The 13,151-nt window shown below is 32.6% G+C and overlaps 1 non-coding gene across 1 annotated transcript; it reads right to left on the bottom strand.

Moving 5' to 3' along the window:
* Positions 1-11,825: 11,825 nt before the first annotated feature.
* Positions 11,826-11,932, bottom strand: LOC128032867 (small nucleolar RNA R71). The gene has a single exon (XR_008189207.1). It is a non-coding gene; the product is annotated as a small nucleolar RNA R71 (small nucleolar RNA).
* Positions 11,933-13,151: the final 1,219 nt, after the last annotated feature.

Genomic DNA, 13,151 nt, shown 5'->3' with positions numbered 1-13,151 from the left:
GTGATTGGATCACCTTGAAAAGTGGTTGTTTTTAATAAACGGTTTAGTTTTATTAAAACAACGCTTTTGGTCCACAAAATTCAGAAAAATGGGTTCGGGAGTCGGTTACGCACGAGGAAGGATTAGCACCCTCGATACGCCCAAAATTGGTACCTAATTGATTACTTAATGTCTTAATGTCGAAAACTTTGAAGAACTTTAAAAATACGATCCTTATATTAAAATGAAAATTTTTGGGAAAAGTAGCATATTTCACGTTAATCGAGAAAGAGAATCATATCCAGTAAGTTAGGACACAATGTCTCAAATTCCCAACACGCAAATGAAAAATGCTTATTTAAAAGATATTTTAGCCATCTCGGATTTAAAAATGAGATCACGACCTGTAAGTTAGGACGCAATTTTTTAATCCCGAGATCATTTAAAATTTGAGTTTAAAAAGATTCGTCATTTAGATTTATCGTGAAAATCGAAACCCAGTAAGTTAAGATACGATCCTCTCGAATCTAAAGACGAAATATTATTTATTCAAAACAAATTATGTTATGTCGAGTAAAATAAAACACTAAAATCGTAGTAAAAAAATGTGAAAGCAAATTGCATTGTTGTTATTCATGGCAAAATCATAATGAATACAAAAGTATAAAATGATATGAGCAATAGCAACAATAATAAATAAAAGTTAGTCCTACAATCATATAAAATAACAATGTATATAAACAAATAAATCAAAACTTTCATTCAAAATAATAATAAAATGAAATAAATAGTGAACACAAATAAAACGTAAAGGAATATATATATGTATAGAAATGTAAATTAAAATATGTGTGTATACGTAAGTTACAAAATATATGAAATATATATAAAGTATATTTTAAAATATAAAGAAAAATAAATATGTATGAAGTGTATGTAAGTATATAAATATGTATATATAATAAAGGTGTATGAAAATATATTTTATATACATGTATTTATAAAAATGCATATAGATATATATAGATGGTTTTAAGCTATGAAGTATGAAAAATATGTACATGTATGAATTATAAAATATATAAAATATGTACATATATATATGTAAAAATATGTATATATATATTTATAAAGGTTAGAAATATGTACGCGTATTATAAATATATATGCATGTATAAATAAATTATAAAATAGGTATGTTTATATGTATATATATATATATATTACAAAAAAAATGTGTATAAGTATATGTAAAAATATATAAAAATATATGTATATATCTATAAAAGCAATTATAATAATAATAATAATGCAATAACAATAATAATATAAAATTTGTAAAGAAAATAAACAAAATCACTAAAGGATTAGATTAAACATTAAACAAGATTCGGGGGGTTCAAAGCGCAAATAAACGAAAGGGGAGGGATTGCTCTGAACACGCATGTAACATGGAGGGACCATCAAAGAAAATTACCCTTCCTTTAAAACGGCGTAGTTCGAGTAAGGACGAAGTTGAAAATACAAAAAAATTTTGGGTAAATTTAAAAGATCAAAAGAACCTAATTTAAAAAGCATTAAAAAAAGCGGAAGGGCTAAAGGTACAATTAGCCCTTCCGTCAAAAACACGCGGATCCCTAGATCAGACGGGTCGGTCATGGTCGGATCTCGGTTTAGGCATAAAAGCAGGCGTGCTTGAGGCCGAATGAAATAGGCCAAACGACGCCGTTTCATTTAGGTATTTCAACCAATTTTTGTTAAAAAATCATTCATTTCATTCCTTTTTTTAAAAAACTAAAACTTCTCGCTTCTCTCCTCTTCCCCTTTCTTGATCTCGGGTCCGGCCGAGGGCCACCTTGTCAGCCGTCGGATCGATTGGCGCCAAAGGACGCCAGACACTGGTGGCCATGAGTGGAGAAAGGCGTGCCCTTAGAGATGCCTATCTCCTAAACCCGAATCCGGCCTCAAAATGACCAAAAACGAAGGGGAAAAGGCTGTTAGGCTTCTCTACAGTCGGTTTCCTCACCGGAGAAGGAGTTTCCGACGAGGAGGAAACAGCGACCCGCGGTGAGTCTCCTTTTTCTTTATTTTATTTTTTTTATTTCGTTTAAAAAATAAAAATAAAATAAAATAAATACAACGAAAAAAAAGAAAAAGTAAAGATTGCAATCGAAAACCTAGGAAATCACCTTGAAGCTTGATATTTTTTATTATTCTGTTGAAATTTGTTTTCTTGGTTACAAATCGAAAAAAAGAAAAAGAAGCCCCCCCTTTTTTGATTTTTTCAATCGGCCTTATATAGCCAAAATACAAAATAAAAAATCTCCTTTTGCTATCCGTATTTGTTGTTGCTTGTTGGTGTTTGTTGCAGTCATGGCGAGCAGTTGGATCAGTGAGTCGGTGGCAAGTGGGCGTGGTGACTACATGCAGAGAGGCGGTGAAGAGGCCGGGAGCAAAAGCGGCACAACAGGGGGCTAGGGTTTCTGCTAGGTGTTTAGGTTTTGGGCTGATTGGGTTAGGCTAGTTGGGCCTAGGTAGTTTTTAGGTTAAAATTTGTTATTGGGCCCTGGGTCAAAAATTGGGCTTGTACAACCCTTAAATATAAATGAGCAACACAACACATACATACACAAGCAATAGTCCCATATAATATGTCCATACCAATATTAACAATTAAAGGCTAAATGAGTTGGAAAATTAATCCCGAATGAAACATCATGCAATCCAAAACAAAAACATAACAAAGACAAGAATTGAAAATTGTATGCATAACAGAATTTAAATAAAATACACAAAGGTTTGAAATATAAAATCAATAAAATAAATAATATGTGAATGAATTTTAAAGTCAATATTATAAAAATATATAAAATAATGTATATAAGTTAATTTAAATAAATAATAGCACGGAAAACTTCATATAATAGTATATGTAGCAATATAAAAAGAGTTGAAATAAGCAAAATATATAATAGAGTATTTTGAAAGAAATTCATATTATATAAAATAGGTAAAAAATACATGTGCATATGTATAATAATATGGAATCAAATATATTGCGTATGTATATAATAAAAATAATTTAATATAAATTGTGTATACCTATGTTTGTGAAATAGTATTATATAATAGCATTATTGTATAGCTCCTTTTTTTAAAAAAATATAGAAATATAATAATGAATCTTTAAATATATTGTAAAATAAAACATCAAGAGATATATACAAATCATGTCAAATTTACATAAAAAAATATAAAATGTGATAAATTTAAATAATGATATATAATAAATTGTGAATAATAATACGTGGTGAATTTATATAATATTAACGATTGATTCAAAAGAGTAATATATTATAATATTGAAATAGCATTGATAATAAAATTAAAAATATACTAAACTTAAACATAAAAAGAAAGTTAGATTTAAAATTAAATATATCCGAAAATAACAAAAAAGGATTTTAAACAGAATAAAAATCAAATACGTTAAATTAAATAAGTATGGATTAAATTAAACTCAAAACGAAATTAAAGAGAAAGAAACGAAAATAAAACAAAATGAAGGGCCCGATTGAAAGGCCCGAACAACTTAGAGGGATTAAATGGGGAAATATTCCTGCCCTCTGAAACGCGCCATTCCGTCAGGACCGAATCCAAAACCGAATAAAATTTACAGTATCAATTAAAAAAATTAAAACAACTGAATTAAAACAAATAAAAAGGCAGCAGGACCGGAGGTGCAAATAACCCAATTAATAGGAGCGCGCGAATCCCCCATGGAGCGGGTCGGGTCGCGCGCGGGTTGTTGGGTAATGGTCAATACGGTGCCGTTTATTACACTATAAATACCAACTTTAAAACCCTAAAATCAGCAGCAGCTACAGTTTTTTTTTAAAAAAAAGCTAGTAACATCTATTCCCTCCCCAGCGCCGCTTCAACATCGGAACCCCCAACCATACGGTTCCGATCGGAACCAATGAGGGGTTCGACAGAGGCTTTAACCAGGTATAGGTTCTAATCTCCCCCTTTTTTTCTTTTATTTTATATATATCCTATATATATGATCAATAACAAAAAAGAAAGGAAAGCAATCGGAAAAAGAACCGAATGGAAGAAAAAGAAAACCTTCTTTTTTTTGTATTGATTCTCTGCGTGTTTGTGTGTGTAACCTTACAAACGCTGAAAAATGGCTTTATATAGCCGAAACTAAAATGAAAATTACAAAAGAAAGTGTATTTCGCTCTTTTTGTTATTTTCCTTTTTTGTTGTCGATTTTTGCTTCTTCTTTTTTGTTTGCTTGTCCCTCTTGCAGGTACGGCGTACGGAGACCGACATGGCGGTACGGAGGTGGCGGTACGAAGGCGCGCGTGGCTGGGGAGAACAACGCTGGAAGCTGCTAGGGTTTCAGCTTTTGATTTTGCGTTGGGCCACTCTGTCATTGAGTTAGGGTCTAGGCAAATTGGGTTTAAATTTTAATGGGCCTTGGTGGGTAGCACTTAAGCATTTGGGCCACTGTATTTGATTTTGGACTTTATTAATTATTATTATTATTATTATTTTGTTATTTATACAAGCCCGGGTAAATTGGGCTATTACATTATTCATAGTATTTTCTATTCTTGTATTTAAATTAGACTTAGATTTATTATTATGATATACCCAAACAAACCTAGACAAAACCAAAAACCCCAAGATTTTCCCCATTAGCTTCGTAACAAGGTTTATCGGATCATTTTCTTCATTCACGAGAAAAAAAAACTTTACGAGATCAATAAGAAAAAAAGAGATCATTCTCCAGGAAACCAAAGAGCCAAAGCAAAAGTGAGGTGGGTTGGGTTAGGGAATTTTCCTTGCAAAATCAAAGAACCAAAGCAAAAGTAAAAAGAGACTCATCTCTTCACAGTTTCTAGATCTTTTTGATGTTCTTATTCTTTCTTCGATGATGTGGGATTAGATGAGATATGGCGTGAGGCATGCCAAGACATGAGTTAGGGATGGTTTAGGTTAGGTTTTTTTTATTATTAATATCTATTTCATTTTATTTTGTAAAAATATTTTTTTAATAAAAAGAATTTTAATATTTTTAATTGAATAGTCAAAGGCACATAGTATGATTTGATTGGGAGAGTTTGTTTTTAACCGTCACTTAAATTTTGGATAAAACTACAAAAAATTTAAATATCAATGAGAATATGGATACATTTTAGGGCTAAAATGTGAATTAAAACTTTAAATTATTAAGTATTTATATATATGTTTTCAATTGATATGAGTTACTGTTTAGAATTGTTGAGTACGACTCTATTTCAGTCAAATTGGAGAAATAATATTTCAGTTAAACTTTGTTTATTTGTTTCAATCAAACTCTGATTAGTCTAGATTATTTTATTATTATTTGACCTATGAATTTAGCCTATAAATAGGCTCTTTTAAAACCTTAGAAAATACGCCCATTGGAAATTAGAACTCATAATGCATTTAGAGATTTTGTGTTTACATTTTGAGGGTTCTTTATTTTTGGGTTTTCAGGGTTTAGTTTTTATCTCCATCTTTTGTACTCTTCGTTATTTTGCCATTATAATAAAATTATCTTTGCCCGTGGTTTTTTTATCCTCTTTGGAGGGGTTTTTCTTCGTTAAATTTGTGTGTTTAATTTCTCAATTTATTTCGCTATTTTTTTACTTGTTGCCTAATCAGGTCGATCCGAACAAGTGGTATCAAAGCTTGTTTAATTTTAATAAGGTTTGAAATTGAGAAGTTCGATGGTGAGACAAATTTCAATCTGTGACAAGTTTGGATGATGGTAATTCTAGTTCAAACCGGCTTGAAAAAGATTGTTACCGGGAAAAGCTTGAGAATCTAAATAAAACAGAATGAGAAGAACTTGATGAAAATGCCTTGTCTGCAATCCAGTTATGCCTCGCGAATACGGTAATGCAGGAGATATTGATGGAGAAGACCTCATCCACCTTGTGGAAGAAGTTAGAAACTCTTTATGCGACTAAGTCTCTGGCTAAATGTTTAGTGTTGAAACAACGTCTATTTACGTTTTGCATGAATGAAGGTGAGCTTCTTAGAGATCACATTAGTCAATTCATTACTCTTTTAAGTGATTTAAAAAATATTGAGGTCCATATTGACGATGAAGATCAGGCTATGCTGTTATTGTGCTCTTTACCCCATTCATAATAGTTTTTCAGGGAGACCCTGATTGTTATAAACTGTGAAATAAAAGACCTGCTAAGAGTAACGAGGAAGATGTAACTGATGCTAATTTGGCCGATGTAAGCGATGATGATTTCTTGTTAGTGTCAACAAGCGATAACTCCAACCTCACATCTGAGTGGATCCTAGATTCGGGATGTTCTTTCCACATGTGTCCCAATAGAGAATGGTTCTCAACATATAGTTCATTTGAAGGTGGAGTTGTGCGCATGAGAAATGATTCATCTAGTAAGGTAATTGGTATTGGTATTGGTATTGTTAAAATTAGGATACACGATGGGACGATTAGGCCATTCTCAGATGTTAGGTATGTACTTGATTTACGAAAGAATCTCATCTCCTTGAGTATTTTAGACTTGAAAGGATACATAATCAACATCGAGTCAAGCAACATTAAAGTATCTCGTGGAGCTCTTGTTTTGTTAAAAGGTAAAAGAACCGATAGTCTTTATATTCTGGAAAGTTATACGGTGACCGGTGAAATCAGACATCCCTCGTCTGTTACAGAGTCGAATTCAACTTGTTTGGAGCGGAGGCAACTTGGTCATAGGAGGGAAAAAGGTATGACCATTTCGTTGAAGAGAGGTTATTTTTTGGATGCATGTTTTGACAAGTTAGGGCACTGTGTTCGTTAAAATCAAACTCGGGTTAATTTTAATTCGCAGTGTATAAGTCGAAGGCTAGAAGTCTTCCAGTTTTTAAGTATAGATTCGACTCAATTAATTCTCTGCATAGTTCAAGATAGGCCTGTGGTGGGCTTTGGCAAAGATGGCATTGTGGAAATATAAGTCATGGTAGAGATTTGTTGAGTATGACTCCTATTTCACTCAAATTTCAGAAAAAAAATCTTTCAATTAAACTCTGATTAGTTTAGATTATTTTATTATTATTTGACCTATGAATTTAGCCTATAAATAGGCTCTTTTACAACCTTAGAAATATACACCCATTAGAGATTAGAGCTCATAACACATTTAGAGAATTTTGTGTTTACGTTTAAAGGGTTCTTTGTTTTCGGGGTTTAGTTTTTATCTTCATCTTTTGTACCCTTTGTTCTTTTGTCATTATAATAAAATTATCTTTGCCCGTAGTATTTTTTATCCTCTTTGGGGGGGTTTTCCACGTTAAATTTGTGTGTTCAATTTTTCAATTTATTTCGCTATTTTTTTTACATGTTGCTTAATAGGTCGATCCCAGCAAGAATTAATTATCTTTAAAACTATAAAATACATATAACTTGTTGAATTCTTTGAGTACTATTTTTCTTGATACACTTCAAGCATTGTCAAAAGCTAGTGGCTCATTAATTGTGCAGTGGTGATATGGTCTTTGTGGCTGGCAAGAAATAATTTGGTGTTTGAACAAAAATAATAAGGGCAGTGGAAATTCTTTTCTTGGTGAAGCTTAGGTCATTGATTTGGATTAAAGATACTTTTGAGAAGGTTCCTATCATGGAGCTTACATGGTGGGACAATCCAAGGCCTTGTTTTTTCAAGTAAGGTGGTTCCTACTACAAGATTTGGGGCATTTTGGTTGCCACCCGAAGCTGGTTTCGTTTCAATGTTGACGATGCCGCTAGAGGAAAACCGGGTCCTGCAAGCATTAAAGGAGTCTATGGTGTGGTGATTGCACGACTAGATTTTCTTAAAAATGAACGGAAGGGGGAGGTAAGCTTAACCATTGAATTTGATTGTGTTTTGACAGTTTCTTGGGTTCTTAATGAACATATGAAACCATAGATCATGTAGGAACCTTTCATGGATATTGACCTTCGAATAGCTGAGACCAATAATATTGCTTTTGTTAATATTTTTAGAGAAGCAATCGGAATGGCATATACCTTTGTCAAAACCTATGCGTTGAGAAGATCTCTTTTCAAAGCTTGGTGGTGATGTTTTTCTTTTGAGGTTATGCTTTGATGTTTAATTGTTTACGGGAGAAAATTATATGTGAAAATAATAGTAAAATAAAAAATTTTTAAGCTCAAAAAGATAGTCACTTTTTTTTTTTACTATATGCAAATGTCACAGGCCAAAGTGAGTTCTAGCCTTGTGACACAAGCATACGATTTCGTTTTTAAATAATAAATTATAATGAAATAATTCCGTTCAAGAAAGTATTACGAGGATGGAATCTATAGTGAAATTTGCAATTCTAAAATAATAAAATGAAAGTTTCAAAGAGAAAAAAAAAATGATTAATTGCAATTCCAATCTAAATCCAATAGTTAGTTCGTTGAAGAATATTAGCACGAGTTACTTTGAAAGCAAATTAGTAGAAAACTAAGAGAGAAAAATAAAATAAAAACTAAATAAAGCAGAAAACTTATTCATTTCGTTTCTCTCTAAGACTTAAAAGAAGACTATTTACAGTCTTGTGTTGACTTAATTAAGGCTTCATTTGACTTGGGGGGTGAAGAAAAGAAACCCAGCACAAAAATATTATAAAATGGCATGGCATGACCTTCGTCTTTTGCACGAATAGTGCGGCGTTACGCGCACATTGTTCTAGCAACTTTGCGTTTTTCTCTTTTAACGTTCGTCTTGTTTTCTCTCTCATTCAAACTCGCTCCTCATATTAAATTGAGTTAAAGCAGTTATTAAAAAATATATTACTTAAAATAACTCAAATTTAACTACATACAAGTAAAAGTAGCATAAAATGCAAATACGATATTATGCATGAAATCTATTCTAATTATGCAACTAAAGGCAATATTTACTTAACAACTAACTTAAATCTACGTGAAAATAGTATAATTACATATATATGATGAGGACACATCATACCTCCACACTTAAAACTTTTGTTTGTCCTTAAACAAAACAATGATCTAACTATAAAATACATCCAAAGAAAATATTTAATCGTAACTTACACAATTGAAAACATAATTATATACAACAAGATTTTTTCTCACTTCAAAGTTACTGCCTACTTTCAATGAAACTACTATAGTCTTCGTGCCCAAGTGTGCTCAGCCCACTCACATCAAGTAATTCAGACCCATTTCTTGTTGCAATATAATATACAAGTGTTTTTCAAAGATTCTGGCTAATCGAATCTCTCCTTTTTATTTCTCAGAATTGATCTCTCCTAGTCAATCTATGTTTATTAAAGGTAGAAATATTGCCGCTAATTCTGTCTTGGCCCATGAGGGCGTATGGTAGGAAGCATATTTCCCTTAGATGTGCCCTCAAAATTGACTTGCAAAAGGCATTTGATTCTGTCAGTTGGAGGTTCATTATTGTTGTTTTAACGCTGTGAAGGTTCTGGATGTCTTCAAGGGTTGGATTGAGGCATGCATCACTTCTTCACAATTTTCCATCTTCCTTAATGGTGGTCTAGTAGGGTATTTTAGAGGGACGAAAGGGCTTAGACAGGGGGATCCACTTTCTCCTCTTCTATTTGTTATAGCTATGGAGGTTCTTTCTAGACTTTTGGATACAACTGTTAGACATAGAGTTAAAAAGTTTCATCAAAATGTAAAAGAGTGAATCTTACTCGCTTGACTTTTGCAGATGATCTTTTAATTTTTGTGAAGGGGTCTACAGACTCTATCGTGTTTGGTGTATTCTAGATGAATTCTATTCTTTGTCAGGCCTCCAACTTGATGCTTCTGATAAGCAATAAAAGTAACATTTTTTAATCCCATTCTTAATATGTTTTTGGATAATTAGTTATGCAAATTGGTGAATTTGATGCTCCTATTCCTTTGAATTCATGTTTCCATACTTAGGTGAGCATTTGGGAGCAAAACGAGCGAGAAACAAGCGAATATTAGTCAAAAAGAGCAGATTTCAGGAACCACACAGTCTGGGCCTTCCCACACGAGTCAGAGGCATGGCCATGTGCGCCATACGCGTTGGACACACGGCCATGCGCCAGGTCGTGTTGATTTCCCAACCTAGTTCCCAAAAATGCAGAAAAATACAATTTTTAGGCTTTCTGAGCATTCTAAAGTCTATAAATACCAAATAGAAGAAATGATATGAAACCTATAAGAAAATATTGAAGAAACAACTCGAGGAACACCATTGGAGCCAACTCTAAAGTAAATGTTCATTAAGATCGATGACATCCTTTTAATTCCTTCTAAAGTTTTTATGAGTTTCTTTGTTTCTTGTGGTTTTTCTGACTTTGAGATTTTTTTATTCAAGATTATGAACTAATTCCCTAGATACTTAGGGAAGATGAAACCTAAGATGAATTCTATTATTTACTTTATATTTTATGCGATAAATACTTTATTCTTGTTCTCAATTATGTGTGCTTATTTCTTGTTTTAATATTTTTAGGGTATTAATTCATGTTTAATGTGCTTAATTCAGTGGAGGAAAAGTCCCTGTTTAATAGTAGATCTATCATAATTGAGTGGAGTTGCGTGTAATCCTAGAAATAGGACGACATAAATCTACCGGATTAAAGTCAAATCTAATTAGGGAATCCATAGATTGAGTTAATGCGATAGTAGGGGTTTTAATTAGAAAGAGACTTCAATTAATCAACCTTGAGTCAGATGCTCTTACTCTCGAAAGAAATATTAGTATAATTTAGGAAAATTCTATAGATCAAGACACCAAGTGAATAAATCGTTTAAATCAGATTGATAATAATAGATGAAGTCTAGGTGGATTCTTTCTTGGGTATTGTCTGTTTCATTGGTTATCTTTCGATTATTTTCTGAATTCATTCTCTGTTGAGTTCTTAGTTAGATTAATTTAGTAATTTTTGTTTAAAACCTATCACTCCAAATTGTCGACTAAATAATAGAAAAACAATAATTACTAATACTTTTAGTCCTTGTGGATATGATATCTCTACTCACCATAGCTACACTATTTATCAATAGGTGCAATTGCCGTTGTCGTATTTTTAGTTCGTCACATGAAACACATTAATTTTTTGGTGCAGTTGCTGCGGACTAAAATATTAGGAACACTTTATTTTTATTAATTTAGCCATTTATTTTATTTTATTTTTATATTTTTGTTTTAATTTAATTTTTACATTCTAATTTTTTCTTTTCATTTACATCTGGTAGGTTGTTTTGGTTTATTACTAGAAGAAACCCATCGAGACTATTACTTTTTAATAATGAAATTTAAAGTACTGCTTGCAAAAATAGTAGAGAAGGAAGGCAGAGTCAACAAAATATAGTAGACGAGCAAGAAGACAACATTATTACTAAGGAGATGGGTGATAATCAGAATATTCAGCTACCTCCTACTGTAGCTCCTACTCCTGTTTCTCGTACTATGTATGATTATGCCGAGCCCACTCTGACTGGGGCTAAATTGAGTATTGTGCGACCCACAATTGCTGCAAATAATTTTGAATTGAAGTTGAACAAAATTTAGATGGTACAATAGTATATTCAGTTTGACGGTTTACAAGATGAAGACCCAAATACTCATTTGGCTAATTATCTAGAAATTTGCGATACTTTCAAGACTAATGGCACCACTGATGATGCCATTCATTTACGGTTATTCCCATTCTCATTGAGGAACAAGGAAAAATAGTGGTTAAACTTTTTACAATAAGGTTCAATCACTACATGGGCTCAAATAACTAAAAAATTCCAACTGAAGTACTTCTCACCAGCTAAGACATCCAAGTTGAGGAATGACATATCTTCCTTTGTTCAGATCGATGTAGAGATGTTATATGATGCATGGGAGAGATACAAGGAATTTTTGAGAAGGTGCCCTCATCATGGGTTACATTTATGGTTACAAGTTCAAACCTTCTACAACAGTTTGAATCCCTCAACTAGGCAGTTAATTGATGCAGCAGCCAATGGAACACTAAACAATAAAACACCTGAAGCAACTTATGAATTTATTGAAGAGATGACACTAAATAATTACCAGTTGCACGTCATGAGGACAAAATCGATGAAAGTAGTCGATGTTTTTAATTTAGATGTAGTCTCCATATTATCAAACCAGGTAGAATTATTAAATAAGAAAATTTATGGTTTATAGCTTTCTACGCAGGTACATCTGGTGATGCAATGCGATACAAATAGAGGTGGAATGAATAATCTAGAATGTTTACCCTTGGGTTCTAGCATAGAGAATGAGCAAGTCAATTATATGGGTAACAATTCTAGTCCTCAAAATAACCCTTATAGTAATAATTATAATATAGGTTGGAGGAACCATCCCAATTTCTCTTAGGGTGGTCAAAAGGAAATCAAAGAGCACAACCACCTCCAGGCTTCTAACAACCTTATGAACAAGAGAAAAAGTCAATCCTTGAGGAGATGTTGACAAAGTTTATCTCGGTGTTAGAAACCCATTTTCAATAGACTGAGGTAGCACTAAAAAATCAACAACCATCAATTCAAGGGCTCGAGAATCAAATAGGGCAGCTTGCTAAGATAATTTTGGAACGACCACAAGATAGCTTGCCAAGCAATACTGAACCTAACCCTAGGGAGCAACTTCACGTGATTACTGTTTGAGACGTGGAAGGCTTAGTTGAACTTGAACAAGAACCTAGGTAAGAAGTTATGGCAAACAAAAATAAGATTAAGGAAGATAAGAAAGAACAAAAGCCGATTGTCAAAGAATATGAACCTCGAGTGCCATATCCTAACATGTCAAAGAGAGAACACACAAACGAACAATATGGTAAATTCCTAAACCTCTTAAAAAAATTATACATTAACTTACCGTTTGTTGAAGCCTTTTTGTAGATGCCAAATCATGTCAAATTCCTAAAAGAGTTTCTAACAAACAAGAAGAAGATAGACGACTCGTCGACCGTAGAGCTTAATGAAGTTTGCTCAGCCATTCTTCAAAATAAACTACCCAACAAACTAAAAGATCCAGGGAGTTTTACTATTCCTTGTCTCATTGGTAGTTTAAATATCGATAATACTTTGGCTAATTTAGGGGGCTAATATTAATGTCATGCCCTATAAAATGTATAAA

The sequence above is a fragment of the Gossypium raimondii genome, chromosome 9, assembly GCF_025698545.1.
Source record: "Gossypium raimondii isolate GPD5lz chromosome 9, ASM2569854v1, whole genome shotgun sequence".
Taxonomy (NCBI): Eukaryota; Viridiplantae; Streptophyta; class Magnoliopsida; order Malvales; family Malvaceae; genus Gossypium; species Gossypium raimondii.
Note: the sequence above shows the minus strand (reverse complement) of the source record. Positions and strands in the feature narration are given on the sequence as shown.